This window comes from Peromyscus maniculatus, chromosome 14, assembly GCF_049852395.1.
Source record: "Peromyscus maniculatus bairdii isolate BWxNUB_F1_BW_parent chromosome 14, HU_Pman_BW_mat_3.1, whole genome shotgun sequence".
In the NCBI taxonomy this organism is placed as follows: Eukaryota; Metazoa; Chordata; class Mammalia; order Rodentia; family Cricetidae; genus Peromyscus; species Peromyscus maniculatus.
This window is the reverse complement of record NC_134865.1, coordinates 83,321,420-83,343,502: the sequence shown is the minus strand read 5'-3', so window position 1 is coordinate 83,343,502 and position 22,083 is coordinate 83,321,420. Positions and strand designations below refer to the sequence as shown.

Genomic DNA, 22,083 nt, shown 5'->3' with positions numbered 1-22,083 from the left:
CACAGCCATTCTTGAGCTCAGTGGTTGTGAAGGAAGCAGCTTCAGAAAAAAGAAACCACAGGATGGGTACAGCAGGTCTGTGTGCTGCACACTTACCAGCCATGACAGCCTGAGAAAAGCACCCCAGTCCAGTGCCCAGGGCAGGAGCCCAGACACAGTGGGGATCAGTGCTGCGGGAGCCAGGAAAGAAGACTGTGGCAGACGCACTGCCAGGGGGTGTGGGGCTTCTTGGTGGGAAGGTAAGAATATTCTGGAATTAGAGTGCCGTTAGCTATACCACCCTAACAGTAGACTAAAGCCACTGGGCTTGTACTTTAATGGGAGTGAATTTTGCATTTAAACATAAAATCTTGATGTAAACTAATATAAAATAATTTACTCAAAATAATACAATTTAAATTTGATTCGTTTGTGATATATAATAGATAGAGCAGGTCACATTAACCTTAATGCTGAAGCTGTACAGTGCTGCACGCTGTGGACTGTATTTGCCACGAAGGACAAGCCTCTCGTTTTTATTGTAATAATTAAGACATGAACAATCCCAAATTCCCTGATGCAACTACCCAGCAGACAATTTCTTCCCATGCTTAGAGTAAAGAATGCAGTAACCCAGCCAATGCACAAGCAAGCAAACAGCTACTCCTCCCTCCACAAGCTGGGCCAAACATCCGAATTAACCTAAGTTTTCATTTGCTTCCAATAATTTATCCTAAAGAATTCTCTTATCAGCATGTGAAAGCCTGAATTATTATTATTTGTTATTCTAGGATACTTTTTTTTTGGTTTTTCGAGACAGGGTTTCTCTGTGTAGCTTTGCGCTTTTCCTGGATCTCACTTGGTAGCCCAGGCTGGCCTCAAACTCACAGAGATCCGCCTGGCTCTGCCACCCGAGTGCTGGGATTAAAGGCGTGCGCCACTACCGCCCGGCCTTCTAGGATACTTTTTTTTTAAATCTTTTTTAAAATTTATTTATTTTTATTTTATTTGCATTGGTGCTTTTGCTTGCATGTACGTCTATGTGAAGGCGTCAGATCTTGGAGTTACAGACAGTTATCAGCTGCCATGTGGGTGCTGGGAATTGAACTCGTGTTCTCTGGAAGAGCAGTCAGTGCTCTTAACCGCTGAGCCATCTCTCCAGCCCTAGGATACTTTTTATTGAGGTATCTTTCACTCATGCTGTTATCTTCTGAGTTTTATTATACAGCTTACTACTGACAGTTAAATTGTTTTGTTTTGTTTTTTAACCTGTAAATAGCGTGAACAAGTTTCTCCATAGGGACACTGAGAAAGATGATATGCCACAGGAATTTTTCTTTTTCTCTTCTTTTCCTCTCCCTTCCTTCCTTCATTTTTTGAGACAGGAGTTCTCTTGTGTAGCCCTGGCTGTCCTGGAACTTTCTCTGTGGACAAGGCTAGCCTTGAACTCACAGAATTTCACCTGCCTCTGCTTCCTAAGTGCTGGGATTGAATGCATGGCAGTGCACTACTGCCTGGCACATGGTTTCTTTAAATTACATTAATTTATAGGGGAAGCTGAAGGGATAGTGAGTGTATGCTATGGTATACGTATCAGAAGACAATTTGCCAAGAGTCAGTTCTCTCCTTCCATCATGTAAGTCTTAGGAATCAAACTTCAGTCAGTAAGTTTGGCAGCAAGAGCCCTTACCCAATGAGCCATCTCACTGGCTTCCATGTAGTGGTGTAGTGGTGTGTGTGTGTGTGTGTGTGTGTGTGTCTGTCTGTCTGTCTGTCTGTCTGTCTGTCACTGGGATTAAAGGCATGTGTTATCATGCCTATATAGTTACCTTTCCTAGAATTTGACAATTAACCTAAAATTTTTCTTTCAGGATAAAGATAACTTTGCCCATACCCAGCAGGAAGCAATTTTAAGAATACGACGCCTACATTCCCAAAGAGGTGGTGTGGGGCGGGTGGTTTTTTTGTCTTTTAATGGGTTTTGGGTCTGGGATAATTTTCAGTGTTTAGGGGGGTTGGTTACAAGTTGTTAATTGTTAATGGTCAGGAAAAAAGCTGAACATGGAGATTAGATTCAGAGGTTTGTTTAAAAAAGAAAGAAAAAGCCGGGCGGTGGTGGCGCACGCCTTTAATCCCAGCACTCAGGAGGCAGAGCCAGGCGGATCTCTGTGAGTCGAGGCCAGCCTGGGCTACCAAGTAAGCTCCAGGAAAGGCGCAAAGCTACACAGAGAAGCCCTGTCTCGAAAGAACCAAAAAAAAAAAAAAAAAAAAAGAAAAAGAAAGAAAGAAAAAAGAATATAGATATGAGATAGATCACTGAATCTATTCTGAGAAAAAAGATAAAGACTAATAGGATAAGTGGGTAGATCACTGAATCTACACTAAAAAGAAAAAGGAAAATATAAAAATGACAAAAGGTAGATTATTGAATCTATTATGAAAAGAAAAAATACTTTTAAAAAGGAATTACTTGTTTTAAATAAAATAAGTAATGAAAATTTTTTGTATGAATTTGTCAAATGTTACTGGACTGGACATTGTTATATATTAATGGAGTTTTTTGTCTGAATCTGTCAAATGTTAATGGACTAGACATCGTTAATGTAATCTTGACTGTGTATATTGTATATACTTATTGGACATAATTTTTCTTCTATTAGCTTTTTTAAATTTTAGACAAAAAAGGAGAAATATGGTGGTATTGTGTTCCCCAAAATATTGTGCACCCTAATAAACTTATCTGGGGTCAGAGTACAGAACAGCCACTAGATACAAAGGCTAGAAAATGGTGGCACTCACACGTTTAATCCTAGCATTCCAGAGGTAGAAATCCCTCTGGATCTCTGTGAGTTCAAGGCCACATTGGAAACGGCCAGGCATGGTGACACACGCCTTTAATCCCAGAAAGGGAGCCTTTAATCCCAGATAGTGGTGGTAGAAAGCAGAAAGGTATATAAGGCATGAGGACCAGAAACAAGAAGCATTTGGCTGGTTAAGCTTTTGGCTGGTTAAGCTTCAGGCTTCTGAGCAGCAGTTCAGCTGATAATCACTGGGATGAGGACACAGAAGCATCCAGTCTGAGGAAACAAGACCAGCTGAGAAGTTGGCCAGGTGAGGTGGGCTGTGGTTTGTTTTGTCTCTCTGATCTTCCAGAATAACCCCAATAACTGGCCACAGGTTTGATTTTATTAATAAGACTCTTTAAGATTCCTGCTACAATGCCTGGCCCATGTCTTTTTTAATTGCAAAGCTAACAAAATGTCTAAACCAGATATAGTAACTGAGCTTCTACAGGCAATATATTTAAGCCAAAAGACTTAAAAAAGACCAACTGGGCTGTGGTGGCACATGCCTTTAATCCTAGCACACAGGAGGCAGAGGCAAGCAGATCTCTGTGAGTTCGAGGCCAGCCTGGTCTACAGACCGAGTTCCAGGAAAGGCTCCAAAGCCATACAGAGAAACCCTGTCTCGATAACAACAACAAAAAGATTTAAAAAGACCATGCTCTCTAGCTCAATTAGGGGAGTCTGGTTTCCTACAGAACACTCAGTATCAACAGCATGCTATACTCTCAGAGGCTGGATGACACCCTAATAATCCTGCTCAGAATATTTATCCCAATACCTTTCCCAGTTTCCAATTCACAAATAAAGATAATAGTTTGTTTACTCTGCTTCAGAAAGCCTCTTCCAAGTTGTTTTGTTCACAATGGCAATGTTCAAAAGTGTACTGAAGATAACTGGACCACAGACTATAGAAGCTCCTTCATAAGAACTTCGGAAGGAGCATGGGATGCAGTGCAATGCTAGAATGCATGGAAGCATGGGCAAGGTCCTAGGACTGATCCTCAGTGCTTTTTACACGTAAACTAATAAGATAATTTAAAAGTTCATGTGGACATGTAAGAGCAGACAAATTTTGAAAAAGAGTAACACTCAACTCAGCTCAGCAATGAGGACTCTGGCATAAGGGTAAGGGCTGCAGAGCTGAGCTGGTGGTTGGTTACTGGCTAGTAGCTGCTTGGACACTTGTGGTGTCCTTGTGGTTCCCTCCAAGTGGTCAACCCTATTGAAGACACTGCTTTGGGGACAATAAGTGGTAGGTTCTAAAACCTCTCTGGTGGGATCTTTTCTTTGCTTAGAAACAATGGACTAAGGGACATATTCTGATCATATGCAAAATACACAGACAGACCCATGAAGTGAAACTTCAAAGTTTAAGTATTGCTCCTTTCTTGTATCCCACCCCCTTCAAATGCAAACATCATCTGAACTTTCTGTTCCTAAGTCTCTTACTAACATTCATATTTAAAAATTTTTGTTTTACGTATATGGATATTTTGCCTACATGTATATCTATGCATGTCTGCTGCTCAGGAGACCAGAAGTGTTGGATTTCCTGGAACTAGAATTCTAGACAGTTGTGAACTACCACATGAATGCTGGGAAATCAAGCCAGGGTCTCTGTAAGAGCAGCCATCTCTTCAAATCCCTTGCTTGTTTTATTGAGACACAGAGTCAGATAGTCTAGGTTGGCCTCAAACTTAATATGTAGCTGAGGATGACCTTGATGGGTTGAATGTATTGGGCCAGAAGGACAGATAGAAAAAATTAAAACCATATGTGGCTAACATAACAATAAATTTATGGGGAAGTGATTTATTACAACAATGAAAAACACAGATTAACATTCCTCTGATCTCAAAAACAAACCATAAAGTAGAAAATGCTTCTGAGAGAAATATTAGGAGGCATTCTTAAAAGTGGTCACAGACTGTTCAGGTTGTACATAAGCAGGGCACAGCAGCTGGTGATGTTTCAAAGGTACCAACAGCCCTACCTTTATAATAGTTAACTGACAAACCCGTCTGGTGCAACAATGGCCTTTAACATCAGAAAACTTATGGGACTTAGAACAGCTGGTACAGGAGCAGCCAAATGTTGAACATATTGAAGGATCGACCAGTCCTTGGAATTCTCCTGTATTTGTCACTACAAACAATTCTGGAGAATGTTAACAGATTTGGAGCCCTAAATAAGAAAATTCAGCCAGTGGGATCTTTACAGGTTGGAACTCCCTTGCCTTATCTATTAGCTAAAGGCTGGTGTATTATAGTGATTGATTTAAAAGACTGTTTTCTTACTATATCTTTACAAGAACAGGACAGAGAAAATTTGCCTTCATGGTGCCTACTTATAGTAATTCTCAGCCTGTTAAAAGGTATCAGCGGAAAGTTCTTCCGCAAGGAATGTTAAACAGCCCCACCTTGTGTCAATATTTTGTACAAGAGCCATCAGAAATAATTCATAAAGTTTCCACAATCTATAATTTACCATTATATGGATGATATCTTACTAGCTGATTCAAATGCAGATACCATAGGAAAAAATGTTTGAAGAAGTAAAGAAAATATTGCCTTGTGGAGATTACAAATTGCTCCTGAAAAAACAGAGAGGAGATTCTATTAAATACCTAGGATATAAGATAAGTTTACAAAATATTCAACCACAAAAGATACAAATCAGGAAAGATCAATTGCAAACTCTTAATGATTTTCAAAAATTTCTGGGAGATATTAACTGGCTAACAGCCCACAACTGGATTAACAACTCAAGAACTATGTAATTTATTTGAAACCTTACAAAGTGATAAAGACTTAAGTAGTCCAAGAAAATTACCAGCCGAGGCTGAGAGAGAATTGACTTTGGTTAAAAAAAAAAAAAAAAAGTATGTGTACACGTACACACACACACACACACACACACACACACAGATACACATGTGGATCACTTGGATCCAGAGCTTGACTGTATCCTAGTCATTCTACCTTCTACTCATTCTCCTAGAGGAATTCTCATGCAGAGAGAAGATAATACTTTAGAATGGATATTTTTGCCACACAAACAATGTAAAAAATTAAAGGTCTATGTAGAAAAGGTTTCTAAATTGATTCTGAAAGGAAAGTTGAGACTTTGTCAATTAACAGGAATGGACCCAACAGAAATTGCAGTACCTTTTACTATTGCTGAAATGTTCTCATTATGGGCAAAAAATGAACACTGTCAAAGAGCTTACAATAATTTTTTTGGAGCAATTAACAACAAATATCTTCAAAACAAGAGACTTCAATTTATAAAAAGAACCAACTGGGTCCTCCTCACATTGTGTGGGGAACACCAATATCTGGAGCCCCTATGTTCTATACTGATGCAAATAAATCAGGAAAGGCAGTTTATAAATCAGGAAGTTTAAGTAAAGTGGCTCAAAGCCCTTATGGGGATTCTGTCAAACACTGAAATTATATGCGATTCTCATGGTATTATTAGATTTTCCAGAACTTCTCAATATAGTTACCGACTCTCAATAGGCATAACAAATTGTTTTACACATTGAAACCGCTGAACTTACTTATGATGATTCAGAATTAACTTTGTTATTTATTCAATTGCAGGAAATAGTCAGAAATAGAAATCCCTTATATATAACACATATCGGATCCCATACAGGCCCTACCAGACCTTTTAGCACAAGATAATGATGAAATTGATCAGCTATTGGTAGGAAATGTGCCAGAAGCCTCAAAATTTTGTAAGACACACCATGTTAATAGCAAAGGTTTAAAAACAGAGTTTTCTATCACTTGGCAACAAGCCAAGAAAATTTCATTATACTTGTGCCCTATAGAACTAAACTCCACTAACTGCAGGAAGTAATTCTAAGTGTATTCAAAGAAATGAAATATGGCAAATGGATGTGTTTCATTTTGCAAAATTTGGAAAATTAAAGTATGTGCACTATACCATACATACATATTCAGGATTTCAATGGGCAACTGCTCTGAGTTCTGAAAAGGCTGATTCTGTAATCACATACTTATTAAAGATTATAGCCATTATGAAATACCTGTACAAATTAAGATTGACAATGCTCCAACATATGTCTCTAATAAAATGAAACAGTTCTTTACATATTACAACATAAAGCATATTACAGGTATACCACACAATCTTACAGGACAGTTACAGAAAGATCTAATTTCACTTTAAAATATATGCTTAATAAACAGAAAGGGGTAATAAAGACCCCTAGAGATAGACTGCACAATGTTTTATTAACTTTAACTTTTTTAAATGCTAATGAAAAAGGAATAACAGCTGCAGAGAGACATTGGATAATAGAAGAAAATGTTGAACTAAATCAGCCAGTATATTTCAAAGATGTGTTGACCTCAGAATGGAAACCAGGATATGTGTTATGTTGGGGAAGGTTTTGCTTTTGTTTCCACAGGAGAAGAAAAGATATGGATACCATCAATATTGCTAAAGATTTATTTAGCAATTAGAACATGAGAGACCTCTTGATTAGGAGAGGTGATGGTTCATCAAACAGCTTGGTCATTCAACCTGGCAAAAAGGAAAATTTCCCCAAATTAAGGTTGGGGTAAGGTTTTGTTTTTGTCTTTCCAGGAGAATAAAAACATCCAACTAAGAAATCTGAAGACCATTGGACAAATGAAGCATCTGAAGAAGGAAGAATCATCTGGAAAAACTGTCCCAAGAAGAGGAAGGAGTAAATTGGCCTAACAGTATAGCACACTTTGCTGTGGGATGGTCTTTCTGTATGCTGTGAATATGCATTGCTACTATTGGTTAATAAAAAAGCTGTTTTGGGCTATGGTAAGGCAAGATAAGAGGCAGGTAGATAATCCAAGAAAGAGACAAGGAGAAGGGGGTGGAGTCAAAGAGATGCCAGCTCACCACCCAAGGAGCAACATGCCAGCAGACTGGTAAAGCCATGACCACATGGCAAAATATAGATTAATAGAAATGGGTTAATTTAAGATGTAATAGCTAGCTAGCAATAAGCCTGAGCCATAGACCAAACAGTCTGTAATTAATATTAAGCCTCTGAGTGATTATCTTATAAGTGGTTGAGGGACCACAGAACTGGGTGGGACAGAGAAAGGCTTCTGGTTACCAATGGTGCCCAATGTGGGGCACAAACCCATGACCCTGAGATTAAGAGTCTCATGCTCTATCTGAGCTAGCCACGGGACCGGGTGGGACAGAGAAAGGCTTCTGGTTACAACACTTCCAACAGAATAAAAACATAAATCTTTCAAAATGTTTGTTTCTGCTGTTCTCGACTGACATGTTAGGCAAATGGTCTTTATGTAGTCCTAACTCAATTAAAAACTTAAGTTGGCTTTGAAGCTGGAGTGCAGTTCTCTCCTTCTCTAAACCCAAGCATGTTTGTTAAAGAAAATCCAAATACTCTGTCTCATGTCAGGAGAGCCAGCTGGCATGGGACAGAAGAAAAATAAAATCTAGGGACTATTACATTGTCACTAATCTCATATCCCTCAAATTTATTTTGACTCTTTAAAACTTTTCTTAAGGCATAAATATTACCTCAAAATTTATAAGATCAATATACATATGTATTTATCAATATATGTATTTAAACGTTCTGTTGTGATATTAATAGTCATACTGAGTACTAACTAATGCTTTTTTTTTTTTTTTTTTTTTGGTTTTTCGAGACAGGGTTTCTCTGTGTAGCTTTGTGCCTTTACTGGAACTCACTTTGTAGACCAGGCTGGCCTCGAACTCACAGAGATCCACCTGCCTCTGCCTCCCGAGTGCTGGGATTAAAGGCATGCGCCACCATCACCCGGCAAGTTTTGTTTTTTGTTTTTTTTAAGACAGAGTTTCTGTGTGTAGTTTTGATGCCTGTCCTGGATCTTGCTCTGTAGACCAGGCTGGCCTCAAACTCACAGAGACCCGTCTGGTTCTGCCTCCCAAATGCTTTTAAAGGTGCCGCCACCACCCAGCTGAGTACTAACTAATTCTAACCTTAGGCTTCATGTAGCTTCCTGTATGTGATTTCATGCCTGAGTCTAAAGTGAGTATTTAGGAATTAAGCCTGTGTATCCTAGGTGTATTTAATATTTAATAATTAATATGGTCCTTTAACCTCTCCAAGATCTGCTGCACATTAAAATGTTTAAGTTTTCTGAAGTGAATGATGAGTATTCCTAACAGTGACCTTTGAAGTCTCCAAAAGATGATGGGGTCCCACAACAACAATTCTACCTGGATTGTGGTATTGCCGATAAGGTGACAAACACCATCCAAAGATCAGCTTTGGACTACCAAGTGCTCAGGACAACTTCAAGACAGTTAAGATGGTCCAGGCTCTTAGACTACTCCAGCCAGGACTTCTGATAGCCTTGCACTGTCCTGTCACACTAGACTGGACAACAGCTGGATTCCCCGGAACTTGACCACTATCTCTATTTTCTCAGGGTCCCCTAAAGATGCTAGCACCCCATGTCAACAGAAAACAGTCTAGAAAACATGACTCCTACATTCCCAAGAGGTGGATGGATGGTTTTTGTCCTTCAGTGTGGGATGACTCATCCCTAACAGGCTGGAGGGCCAGCCAGTCCAAACCAGAAATTAGACATTTTTCTGAAAGCCAACCTGGTTCTGCCTAAGGGCCCTAGCAACAGCAGCTGAGACATGACCTGGACCAATGAGAGGCAGCCATGTCATACCAGCAGATGAATATTCATTAGACTCCCTCCCCTACCCCGTGTGGGGTGGAGGGTATATAAGGCTGCCTCTTCCTGAATAAACTGAAGTTGTTTCAACCTTCTCCCAGAGTCTGTCATTGATTCTGTGCCTACTTGGCCCCCTCCCCCAAAGGGAACAATAACACAGGACCCTGCCACACTTCAGTGGATTATGAATGTTTGTTATTTTTAGGGGGGTTGGCTGAAAATTCTTATTAGTCTTGGTCAAGAAAAAACTATGCAAAGGAGATTAGATTTAGGAATCTCTTTTTGAAAAGAAAAAGGGGGAGATATAGGAATAATAGGAAAAAAGTGTAGATTATTGAATCTACTTTAATCCAAAAAGCAACTATTAATCTCAAAAAATTTTACAATGGCATGGAGTTTACTTTCTTTGTGGCAAAAGCTGGCCATCTGGGCAAGAAATTGCCCTTTCCTCGACTGCTGACAGTAAGTATACTGTTCAAACTGGACAAGCAGGACACAAAGAAATGCGACTGCTGAACTTTGCCAAGACAAGGTAGGGCATTCCTTCAAAATTTCCTGCTTCTCAGAAATATCTGTCAGATATTCTAGGCCTATAGGCAGAAGTTGGATGTCCCAATATCTCTGAGGAACACAGGGTGACTGGCCAAGCAGCCAACTGTTTCTGTCATTTCTTAGAATTTTGTAAGTTGTTTGCTCTGTATTTCCTGTTTACTCAGGTAACATTATATCCTTCTCAGGTCTTTGATGGGGTTGAAGACTAGATACTTACAGTTACAGTTCTCCTAAATCATAGTAGAAAGTATTTTAGGTACAAAACTTTGAATCCATCAGGAAAAGACAGCTAATTGGGTAGCTTCTCTAAATTTGACAAATACATATGGACTGGACATTGTGAATGTATTTCTTACTTGATAATTGCTCTTGTATATAGTTTCATTTTTTAGGGTTAATACCTTCCCTTTCTATTTAGACAATACCTGATAATTGTATTATATAGTTTTACTATGTTAGAGTTAGAACCTTTCCTTTTTAATTAGACAAAAAGAGGGAAATGTTATGGGAATTTTGTGTTGTGGTCTGATGTCCAATGGAGTCCAGCATTGGTTTGATACATGGGGTTCACATTCAGCTGGCCAGAATGGATCATGTAGTTCCCTGATGGACTTGGGAGAAGGTAAAGAAAGGCCCTTGGAGGAGGAAGAGGTGGGTCCAGGGAATTGTGTGGGCATTTTAAGCCAGGAAGTGGACAGTGGTGGTATGTTGTGGTTGTTTGCAGTTCTCTTGGATTTATATCCTTAATATTCATCCCCAAGTTTTATTTTTTAATAAATGATAAAAATTGACAAAAAAAAAAAAAAACCTGTCTCGAAAACTCCCCTCCAACAACAACAACAAAAAGGATTCCTAAAGTTAGACAGCTACATCCATCCTGATGGGTAAGGAATCCCCCATGTCCCACTTGTAAGCCATGCACTATTATCAGAAAAAAATAGCAAAATCAATCTTTAAAACCTTTCCAAATAGAAGACCATAGAAACTTTTGATTAGATTTCACAATTAGATAGAAATACTTTAATTTCACTTATTTTTGCATGGCTATAAACATCGTATACCTCTGTCCTAAAATCTAGATTTAGCAATTATAAGCTAATGAAATTCTGTATTTATAACTGTATTGAAGAAGAAAATTTATGCTGGGTCAGTCAAATGCATTCAAGATGGTGTTTGAAGCAACTTTTTAGGGTTTGGTCAACTAACGTTTAACAGCCTGAGCTGGAAAAGCAACATGGAGTTTCCAATGCCCAGAAACTGAACACATTCAAGTCTGGGTAACATGGCAGGTCACCCACACGAGGGAAACCTGAGGCTACTGCCAACACTTCTGCTTCCATCCTCCTGGAAATCAAGTGGGAAAAGAATGTTTGCTTCCACACATGAAGAGCTAGCTTTTGCTGAATGGACATGATGGCACCCCTAGGGAAGGGGTTACCCTAGGGAAGGGGTCACAGTGAAGGGAACTGCATGGCTAGAACATGGCATTTACCACTCATATACAATGGGACCCTGAAGAGGAACCACAGCCAGCAGTGAGCAGAAACAGCAGCCCTGGAGCCCACATCCTGGCACTGCTATATTATAGAACTCTGTGCTGTCCTTCAAGCAGACTTAGTGCTCTATTCTTCACTATCTGCTATATTTTCAGGTGTAAATATATGGTATCTGAAGGCCTTATTTTACCCACCATAAGATATCTCTAGGACATAGCTTTACGGTTTCCATTCAGCTGCTGTGGATGCTTCGCTTACATGTGTGATGCAGCAAAATGGATGGTGACTTCACACTTGTAACTTCAGTATTAAGGTCTCTACTGTGATTTCACCATATTTTAATTTTGGAGCTTAGAAACTAGAAACAAAAGTACATCTGCTGACAAAAGTATTCCAAAAAACTGGAAAGCCCGGGGAAAACCGAAAAAGGGAAGCATCAAATAAACAAAGAAAATGGCTCCTGCCAGCAAGAAAGGATGAAACAGCACTCATGCAGAGAACAAGCGTAACATCAAGTCCAGCAGGGAATCGGTGCCATCCAGTGAGGCCAATGGTGAAGGGGAGGGGAGGGGTGGTGAGCAGGCAGGTGTGCTCTGACAATAAAGATACCTCCTGGAACCCTGCTTTGGCACAGCAGCCCCTTCATGATTCCTGATGCCAGATGCTACACAGTGGCAGAAGGCCCAGCCTCTCCTGCACAGCACAGGTGAAGAGCACGCAAACAAGCGAGCAGAGCATCCACACCATGTGTTACTATCTGTGCCTGTTCTGTTACTGATCTAGCCAAGGCAACTTTAGGGAGGGAGGGAGGGAGAAAAGATGGGAGGGAGGATGGGAGGGAGGGAGGGAGGGAGGGAGGGAAGGAGGGAGGGCGGGCTCATCTTAGCTCACAGTCTGAAGGTGCAGCTCTACATGGTGGGGGTGGGGGAGGTGTGGCAGCGAGGGCCTGAGGCAGCTGCAGTCAGGCAGCAGAGATGGATGCTGGTGCTCAGCCCACTTTCTCCTTCTTTTAATTTAGTCTACTGCCTCAGCCCATGAAGTAATGCAGTCTGTATAGATGGTGGTCTTTTAGTAAATCTTTCTGGAAATATGTTCATAAACATATCCAGAGGTGTGTTTCCATGGTGATTCTAAATTCAGTCAACCCAACAAGATTAATTATCTTATTAAAAGTCCTGGTTCAAAGAGAGAATGAGACAGACCAACCCACCCAAACTGACAGGAGCAAAAACCTAAATTATAGATAATAGCTTACAACTATAAGAAAATAGCAGCCACTTGTAGCTCTACATTACCACTTGGTTCATACAATTTAGGATATTTATTAATTAAGATTTACTTATTTTTAATTTTTATGTATGAGTGTTTTATCTCACCTAGGTGTTCCATGCATGGTACTCAGGGAGGCAAGAAGATGGCACTGGACCCCCTGGAACTGGAGCTACAGGTGATTGTCAACTGAATGTCGGTGCTGGGAACTAAAACCAGGACTTCTTCAAGAGCAGTAAGTGTTCTTAGCTGCTGAACCATCTCTGCAGTCCCACAACTTAGGAGTTTTAAAGCACCTCATAGATGCAGACCTGTAGCTCTCCTGGCCCATAGCTGGAGTCCTGCCATCTGGATAGAAAGGAAGCAGCAGGAGCCAGAGCTCAAGCCACTCTGCAGGTCACCAGGAGCAGGCAGCCCCTTTTCAGGGGAGGTTCTGCCTGCCCATCAGAAAGGGGGTAGGGAGAGGGGGAGGGGCTGCAATTCCCTTTCCTAGAGTATTACCTTTATAGGAAAACGGAGTCAAAGAGCAAGACACACGGCTACATTAAGGAGGGGCTTACACTATGTAAAACTTGAGAATAAAATGTGGTATTCAAGTCAGCAGCTTTTGTCTCTCCTTCCATTCCCCATCACACTGTCCCTTTTCTGCTGGATTGAAACTCGGCTCCAGTTCTAATCCAAATCCTCCCGTCTCCTTCACTGAACACTTGACACTGAGGTACCTAGGTAGGGCATGGGGGCCCTAAGAAGACACCTCTTCCTCTCCATCTCTGAAAACACATGAGAAACTTTAGCAACCTATTTTTTGTCACTGTGAAGAAGGATTGGGAATAGAAGCTAGGATTTTTGAGAAGTATTTAATTGTGACTTAGAATCATGAAAAGGTTTTGTAAAGTCACAATACAAATAAAATGAAAAAGAACCTCTTCCCTTAAAAAATAGTTAAGTAAGTGCATTTAACCATGCAACCAGCTGATGGTACTGCAAGGGAATGGCTTATCTTAGTCAGGTTTTCTGTTGCTGTGACAAACACCACAATCAAGGCAACCGACAGAAGAAAGAGTTCATGTGGGCTCACAGTTCCAGAGGGAGAGTCCATGACAGGAAGCATGGCAGTGGACAGGCAGGCATGGCACTGGAGCAGTAGCTGAGAGCTTACATTTAAATCCATAAGCAGGAGGCAGAGAGACAGGAGGTGGTGGTGGGGGGATGGGGGACATGAGTCTTTTAAAAGTTCAGAGCCTATCCTCAGTGACACACCTCCTCCAATGAGGCCACACCTCCTAGTCCTTCCCAAACAGCTCCACCAACTGGGGACCAAGCATTCAAATATATGAGCCCATGGGGGCCATTTTCATTCAAATAACCACATGACTCAAGTGACTTAAAAAGACAGCTGTTTGGCAGTCCAATGACACAAAGAACTGCAGGAAATATAAAGCTGTGTTGGTAGTATAATGTTGTTGATATGTTGCTAGTACTGTTATTTAAAACAAGCATATACTTTTACAGGTTAAAACAAGTGAATGAATATGGTAAGTATGTTAGGAACCAAGATTTTCAGCATGAGGGGGGAAAAGATAAATATAAAATCAAAGAAGTAAAACTCAAATACTCCTAAATCACATGTGAAGACTGAACAACACATCATGGTCTCCAGGACCAGAGATGATTAGCAGCTCCACAGCAGGAGCATTCATGCTGGCAAGCTCCCACATCGTGAGTGCCCATATCGGCAAGAGTCCTAGGGCCTCAAGATCCCACTTCCCACAAAGGAAACCAGAGCTGCTGAGAAAAGCAGGCAGTTGTAAGAGGCAGCAAAGAAGGCTCAAGGTAAGTAGATAACACCTACAGAGACCAGAAAGCAAGGAGGGCAAGCTTTGGTGCAGGTCAAACACTGTGGCTAGAACCAGGAGGCTCTGCTGGCCAGAAATGGCATCTGACCATCTCTAAGAATACCTGAAAATATGATTCAATTCACAAGTAACAACTGGTTACATGCCAAGTGATAGTAGAACCGTATGGCTGAGAACTTATAGAAATAAAGACTCAGGCATGCATTTATCCTATATCCTATTTGAACTGTCCTTTAGGGCAAGCAAATACCCAATGGGGAAGCTACTGACACAATAGTATAGAAACATTTCAGTTATTCAAGGAGGAATACATGACAAAGCTAGAACAGAAGCATTCTGCAGGCTCTAGTGACTGAGCATTGAGCAGCAGCAGACGCTGTGCCTCCCAGCAAGAACACACTAGCACTGAGTGCCTACAAGGAGGGCTGATGAAGCCAGGGAGCCAGCCTCTGCATAGACCCACCTGTCACATGTTCAGTGCTAATGGACAAAGCAGGGAAAGCTCTGGTCACAGGACAACCAGCCTGGAATTTAGAGCACAAAAAAAATCCAGAGGAACTGGGTGGAAAAGATTATAATGAATAAGACTCACTGGCTTCTAGCCCCACTTCACAAACTGAAAGAACTGTTAACTATGGGGAGGGGGTGGCACTGTGATGATATTGTGATTAGAAATGAAACTTAAATGACAGTTTTCTGGCTACTTTTCAACTGATCAAAAGTAGCCATGTATTAACTCTCACTTTGCAATTTTCAAACCCTTTTGGTATTATCTTAATATTGTAACATATTACAGGTTCTTAATTCCAAGTATAAAATGTCACTCAATCACCACCATACCTAGAAACAGTCACGTCCTTTCCTTTTTTATTTCTTTTTTTCCAATCACAAATTAGAGATTAAAACAGTATTATTTTTTCCCCTTTCAAGTCTCTACTGAAAGGTGGTTAAGAAGGCAAAGGCACAGTCTATGTGGCACTGGCCAGAAGGCTGTCAAGGAGGCATGCTTATGGGTGGGATGCAGGGAGGGGTAAGAGCTTCCAGAGTAGGCCTGGCAAGGCAGCAAGGCCGCTACTCTTGTTTTTCAAAGTTATGAAATCATTCTTTAGCCCCAGAGGCCCTGTCCACTGTGGTCACAGTTTAGTGCTAGTTTTAAAAGACTGGAAGAGGGCTGAAGAGATGGTTCAGCAGTTAGGAGATGTAGTGCTTTTAAAAAGGTCCTGAGTTTGGATCCCAGGACCCTTATCAGGCAGCTCACAAGTGCCTGTACTTCCAGCTCCAGGGTATTTTTACACCCTCCTGGATTTCACAGATATCCTGCACTCTGATGCACAAACCACAAAACATACACACACACACACACACACACACACACACACACAATAAATGTTAAAAAGGAAAGGGAAAAAAAGCTGAAAGATACAGTCAAACACAAACCAAAACCCAGGGGCACATCTGCAGATCCTCAACAACTGTCTCAGAAGGAAACTGCTATGTACAGTAACTTCAGCATGTTTTGGAACTAGATTATTTCCATGCAAAGCAAAAAGATAATAGCTTAAGAAAGAAGCCTGCCCATATTAAACATTCCTAACAGCATACCTGTGTCATATGCTGTAAGGAGGTTTCAGGGAGGCTCAGGAGTGAGGGAGAAGCTTCCACAAAGACGTCGAGCAGTGCCAGCCTTATCCTTCAAGTAATGGGGATCTTGTACCTGGGAAATCAAGAGGAAGGCCTGGTCAGCTTTCATCTGGAAAATGCCAAAAGCTCTAAATAACAGAATTTCAGAGCATACATTTTTATAAAATGACAAAGTTCAAGGTAAGTATTTTTAATCATCCTATATGCATATGTACTATGGTTTTTCTACACTTTAAAAATCAAACCATGCATTATAAAGTCTGGTTCTTTTTTCCTTTAAGTCTCTTTTATGCTAAACTATTACATACAGACAGCAAAGTTCAGGGAACAATCACACAGTGTTACCATGGTTATTACACACTAAGACTAGTACCAACCTGGCCAGGTAAGGGAGTGCTGCCAGAACTCCAGAAACACAGAATGTCTTGTTCTGATAGCAATGATTCTGTAACTTCCAAGAAACCACTACCTTGGCCAGGTAGTGGTGGCACACACCTTTAATCCCAGCACTCAGGAAACAGATTCAGGTGAATCTGAGTTTGAGGCCAGCCTGATCTACAGAGCGAGTTCCAGGATAGCCAGGGTTAAATGGAGAAACTCTGTTTTGAAAAACTAAAATAAATAAAAATAAAAAAGAAACCACTACCTTAACTTTTATGGTTGTATTTCTCTGCGTTTCTTACTACAGTTAAAACCCAGGTAAACAACCCTAAAACATACTAGAGTTTTCTTTTTCTTATTTTTGCTTGCTTCTGAATTTTATATAAATACACCAGGCTGGCTTCAATCTCACAGAGATCTGCCTGCCTCTGCCTCGAAGAACTGAGATTAAAGGTGTGCACCACCATGCCTGGCTGTCTGTCTATAATTTCATCTTGCTTTTTGTTGTTCAACACTGCTGTTGCTATAGCTATGGTCTGTTTCCATTATCATGGAATACTGGAGTATAAACACACAACTTGGCTATCCAGTCCTTGGTCCAACATTCCTGATTAAGAACAATTATGAACCTCAAATGATCTTTCTGCTACATCCACCTCAAATATATAGGCACATAGGTGCACACACACACATCTAGAAGAGTGACTGCTACATCAGGCAAGTATGTAATTCAACATTTTCTACAGAACGCCTAGTACTTCTCACAGCAGCTCTAATAATGTGCATTCCTAGAAGAAGGGTCTGATAGGACCTCCTGCTCACTTTTCCAACAGAACTCGGTGGATGTATTCATCCTGCTGACTAAATAGCTGCGTAATGGTATCTTACAAACTCTTAATACAAAGTATAGATTATTTTGAATAAATTTTATAAAAATTTACATCTGATGATCACTGCATAGAAATTTAATTCTGCAACTAAGCATCTGTTCAGGGTCTTGCACCCAATTTCTCACCAAGTTTAACTTCCCATTCTGAGTCCACCAGCTTCTAAGCTCTGGGCCTAGAGAAGCACTAACTTGGGCCTGTCTTACCAGAGATGGTCTACTCTCTGAACATGGCCCAAGTCAAAAGTTTACGATGTTTTTACTTAAAGAGATTGTTTCCCACAGAACTTGAACATAAATATAAAGAAGTCTGCAGCTGACAATGTCATCAGCCAACTCTGAGTAAAGTTTTGACTTGAGAAGAGAGCAAACCTGGAGGACCATGCAAGAAAGAGCTTCACCCAGTAGGGTACCCACAGGCAGCCTACCCAATGTTTCCAACTGCTGATACACAGTTTCTATTATTCTATTGTGGTGATATTTTAATTGTGCTGAAATGTGATTTTATTTGTACGTTAATAAATAAAGTTTGCCTAGAGATCAGAGGTCATATAGCGAGGTCATATAGCCATTAACAGGAATCAGGCAGTGGCAGTATGAGCCCTTAATCCAATCACATGGCAGGCAGAGTCTCTGTGTGGTCAAGGACACAGCCAAGCGTGGTGACACGAGCCTTTAATCCCAGTACCAACCATAGAGACCTAGAGGTCTGTACAGACAGGCAGTGACGAGGAAGTCATGTGGCTGGGCTTAGAGCCAATGAGAAGGCAGAACAAGAAGGCAATAAAAACACAGGTTTAATGGGAAGAAACTCTCTGGGGAAGCGATGGTGGCGAGGTGGTAAGATAAGGCTCTTCACTAGTTCTCTGATCTCTTTGGCTATCACCTCTGTATTTGGCTCTGTGTTTCTTATTTAATAAGACTGTTTAGAGATTCATCTACATTCTACCTAAAATGTTTTCTAGCTTTCACTAATGTTCTTTAATTGGGAGTTATGTGAAAGAATTATTTATTTTGAAATGAGTTTCACTATGTGGCCCTGGCTTGTCTGGAATTTACTATGCAGATCAGGCTGGCCTCAAACTTGCAGCAACCCCCCTCCCTCTGCTGAGTGCTAGCATTACAAACATGTACCATCATGCCCAACAAAAGTTTATTTTTAAACTCTGAGGATTTTGTAATTACCTTTTTATTCCTGATTTATAACTTAATTCCACAGAGATCATAGACTACAATTGTATTACAACAGTGTTCTGAAATGCACTGACACTGATTTGAACTACTATGAAAGACTGGCCAGTTGTTTGTTTGCTTATTTATTTATTTATTTATTTATTTATTTATTTATTTATTTATTTATTTTTTCCCAAGACAGGGTTTCTCTGTGTAGCCCTGACTGTCTTGGAACTCGCTCTGTAGACCAGGGTGGCCTTGAACTCAGAAATCCACTTACCTTTGCCTCCTGAGTGCTGGAATTTAAGGTGTGGGCCATCACCGCCTGGTCTGATTGGCCAAGGTTTATAAACATCTTTGCCTACTTGAAAGATAACTATGATGTTATTTTTTAGATATATTATATATGTAACATCAAACCAGAGAGTTAGATGCTAGTTACATTTACCTTTTGTTTGCTTGTGTCATCAATTATAGTGATGTGCAAAATCTTCATCATGATTATGAATGTGCTCATTTCTCTTAGACTGCTGTCAGTGTCTACTTGTCCATTCTGAAGTTATGCTGTTAGGTTTATCTAAGTTTAAAATTAGTTTTCCTCTGAACTGAAACTTTTATAATTACAAACTGAGGAAAGCTTTATATGCCCCCAAATAATTTCCTTAGCCTGATGGGCACATAGATACATGCCAGTGACTAGCCTGTTGGATGAGTCAACTTCTGCTAAGAAAATGTAAGCGTCTTTAATCCCAGCACTCGGGGGAAGGAGCCAGCACCGTGGGACTCAATGAGAAGGACCAGAGCATTCTGCCTGAGGCCGACCCAGGGCCCAGCTGCCAATCCTGCAAAGCCCAACAACTTGGAGGTGTTGGTGAGATTGCCCTACTGATCAAACTGTTCAGCTGAGATCCATTCGGGAAAGGATTCAGAAACCTGCAGCCTTCAGTCTGAGGAAACAAGGTCAGCTGAGGAGTGGGTGAGCAACTGAGAAGGCAAAAGAGAAGGAGCCGTCCAGCTACCGAACCAGATCACCAGAGTCATAAGCCTACACTACATCAACTGGGAACAGGTAAGGCCCCATCTCCGGACAGGCAGACCAGGTCTCTAGTCCCTAGGCCCAGCCATCACAGCCCAAGGGACCAGATAGCTACCTTTCCCTGCTCCTTTGCGCAAAAAAAAAAAAAAAAAAAAAAAAAAAAAAAAAAAAAAACCTCAGCCCCTGTGAACCCAACAACCACCAAAGTCATAAACCCACCCTGCACCAACTGGGAACAGCCATTGGAGCCCCAGGGACTGGACAGGGGCCTCTTTTCCCTGTCCCCCTCACCAAGAACACCATCCCATGTGACACCAACAATTACAGAAGCCATAAACCCAACCTCCCTGATTGGGAACAGCTGTTCCCTGAGACAGAACCCACTAACACCCATGGGACTAAGCTATTCCTGGAGAAACAGAGCCCAACAGCATCCATTTGACCAGGACTCCCAGAGGACCAAGACTATCAATTTGAACAAGAGAGGCACCCTCAAACACAGACACCGCCTGCACTGAGCGGAGGAAGAGATGTGTAGATGCCGGTGCAAAAATACAGGCAATAACATAAAGACCTATATGACAACATCAGAACGTAGTGATTCTACACCTGCAAGAGCTGAACATACCAAGACAGAAGAAACACAAGAAATCAACCCTAAAAATGACTTTAAGAAGATGATAGGCTCTTAAGAGAAAATAAAAAATTCCCTTAAAGAAATGGAAGAAAAAAACAAAAATTTGGAAGAAATCAAAGAAAGCCAAGAAAAAAAGAAATTAAACAGATGAAGGAAACAGTTCAAGATTTGAAAATTGAAATTGACAAAATAAAGACACAAACTGAGGGAATGCTGGAAATAAAAAATCTGACTAAACAAACAGGAACTACAGATGCAAGCATAACCAACAGAATGCAAGAGATGGAACAGAGAATCTCTGACATTGAAGACACAATAGAGAAAATAAATTCATCAGTCAAAGAAAACACTAAAGCCAAAAAAAAGTCATAACACAAAACATCCAGGAAATTTGGGATACCATGAAAAGACCAAACCTAAGAATAATAGGGATAATTCCTACCAAAGGCACAGAAAATATACTCAATAAAATCACAGAAGAAAACTTTCCCAACCTAAAGAAAAAAATACCTATGAAGATACAAGAAGCTTACAGAACACCAAATAGGCTGGATTAAAAAAAAAAAAGTCCCCTTGCCCCATAATAATTAAAACACTAAACATACATAACAAAGTAAAAATATTAAGAGCCACAAAGGAAAAAGGCCAAGTAACATGTAAAGGCAGACCCATCAGAAAAACAGCAGACTTTTCAATAGAGACTATGAAAGCTAGAAGATCAGGGACAAATCTTATGCAGACACTAAGAGACCACGGATGCCAACCCAGACTATTATACCCAGCAAAACTCTCAATCACCATAGACGGAGTAAACAAAATATTCCACGATAAAACCAGATTTAAACAATACCTATCCACAAATCCAGCTCCACGGAAAGCACTAGAAGGAAAAATCCAACCTAAGGAAATTAAACACACCCATGAAAACTCAGGCAATAGATAATCCCACACCAACAAATACCAAAGAAGGGAAACACAACACTACCACCAAAAAAATAACAGGAATTAACAATCACTGGTCATTAATATCCATCAATATTAATGGTCTCCACTTACCTATAAAAAGACACAGGCTAACAGAATGGATAAGAAGACAGGATCGATCCTTCTGCTGCATACAAGAAACACACCTAAACTTCAAAGACAGACACTACCTCCGAGTAAAGGGCTGGGAAAAGACATTCCAACTAAATGGACTTAAGAAGCAAGCTGGTAGCCGGGCAGTGGTAGCGCATGCCTTTAATCCCAGCACTCGGGAGGCAGAGGCAGGCGGATCTCTGTGTGTTCAATGCCAGCCTGGGCTACCAAGTGAATTCCAGGAAAGGTGCAAAGCTACACAGAGAAACCCTGTCTCGAAAAAACCAAAAAAAAAAAAAAAAAAAAAAAAGGGGGGGGGGCTACATAGCTAAACAGAGAATTCTCAAAAGAAGAATCTCAAATGGCTGAAAGACATTTAAGGAAATGCTCAACATCATTAGTCATCAGAGAGAAGTAAATCAAAATGACTCTGAGATACATGGCTATGATCAAAAACACTAATGACAGTCTATGTTGAAGAGGATGTGGCGTAAGGGGAACACTCCTCTACTGTTGGTGGGAGTGCAAACTTGTA

The 22,083-nt window shown here is 40.6% G+C and overlaps 1 protein-coding gene across 10 annotated transcripts in view; it reads right to left on the bottom strand.

Annotated features, from left to right (window-relative positions):
* The window catches only part of Traf3 (TNF receptor associated factor 3), a 121,129-nt gene that overhangs the window by 40,269 nt on the left and 58,777 nt on the right, over positions 1 to 22,083 (bottom strand). For 8 of the 10 annotated variants that reach the window (XM_076551417.1, XM_076551420.1, XM_076551416.1 and 5 more), the window contains one exon: positions 16,320 to 16,431. The exons of the other annotated variants lie outside the window; for them this stretch is intronic. The gene's annotated coding sequence lies outside the window, so the exon portion shown is untranslated. The remainder of the gene's footprint in view (positions 1 to 16,319; positions 16,432 to 22,083) is intronic. 10 annotated transcript variants of the gene reach the window in all.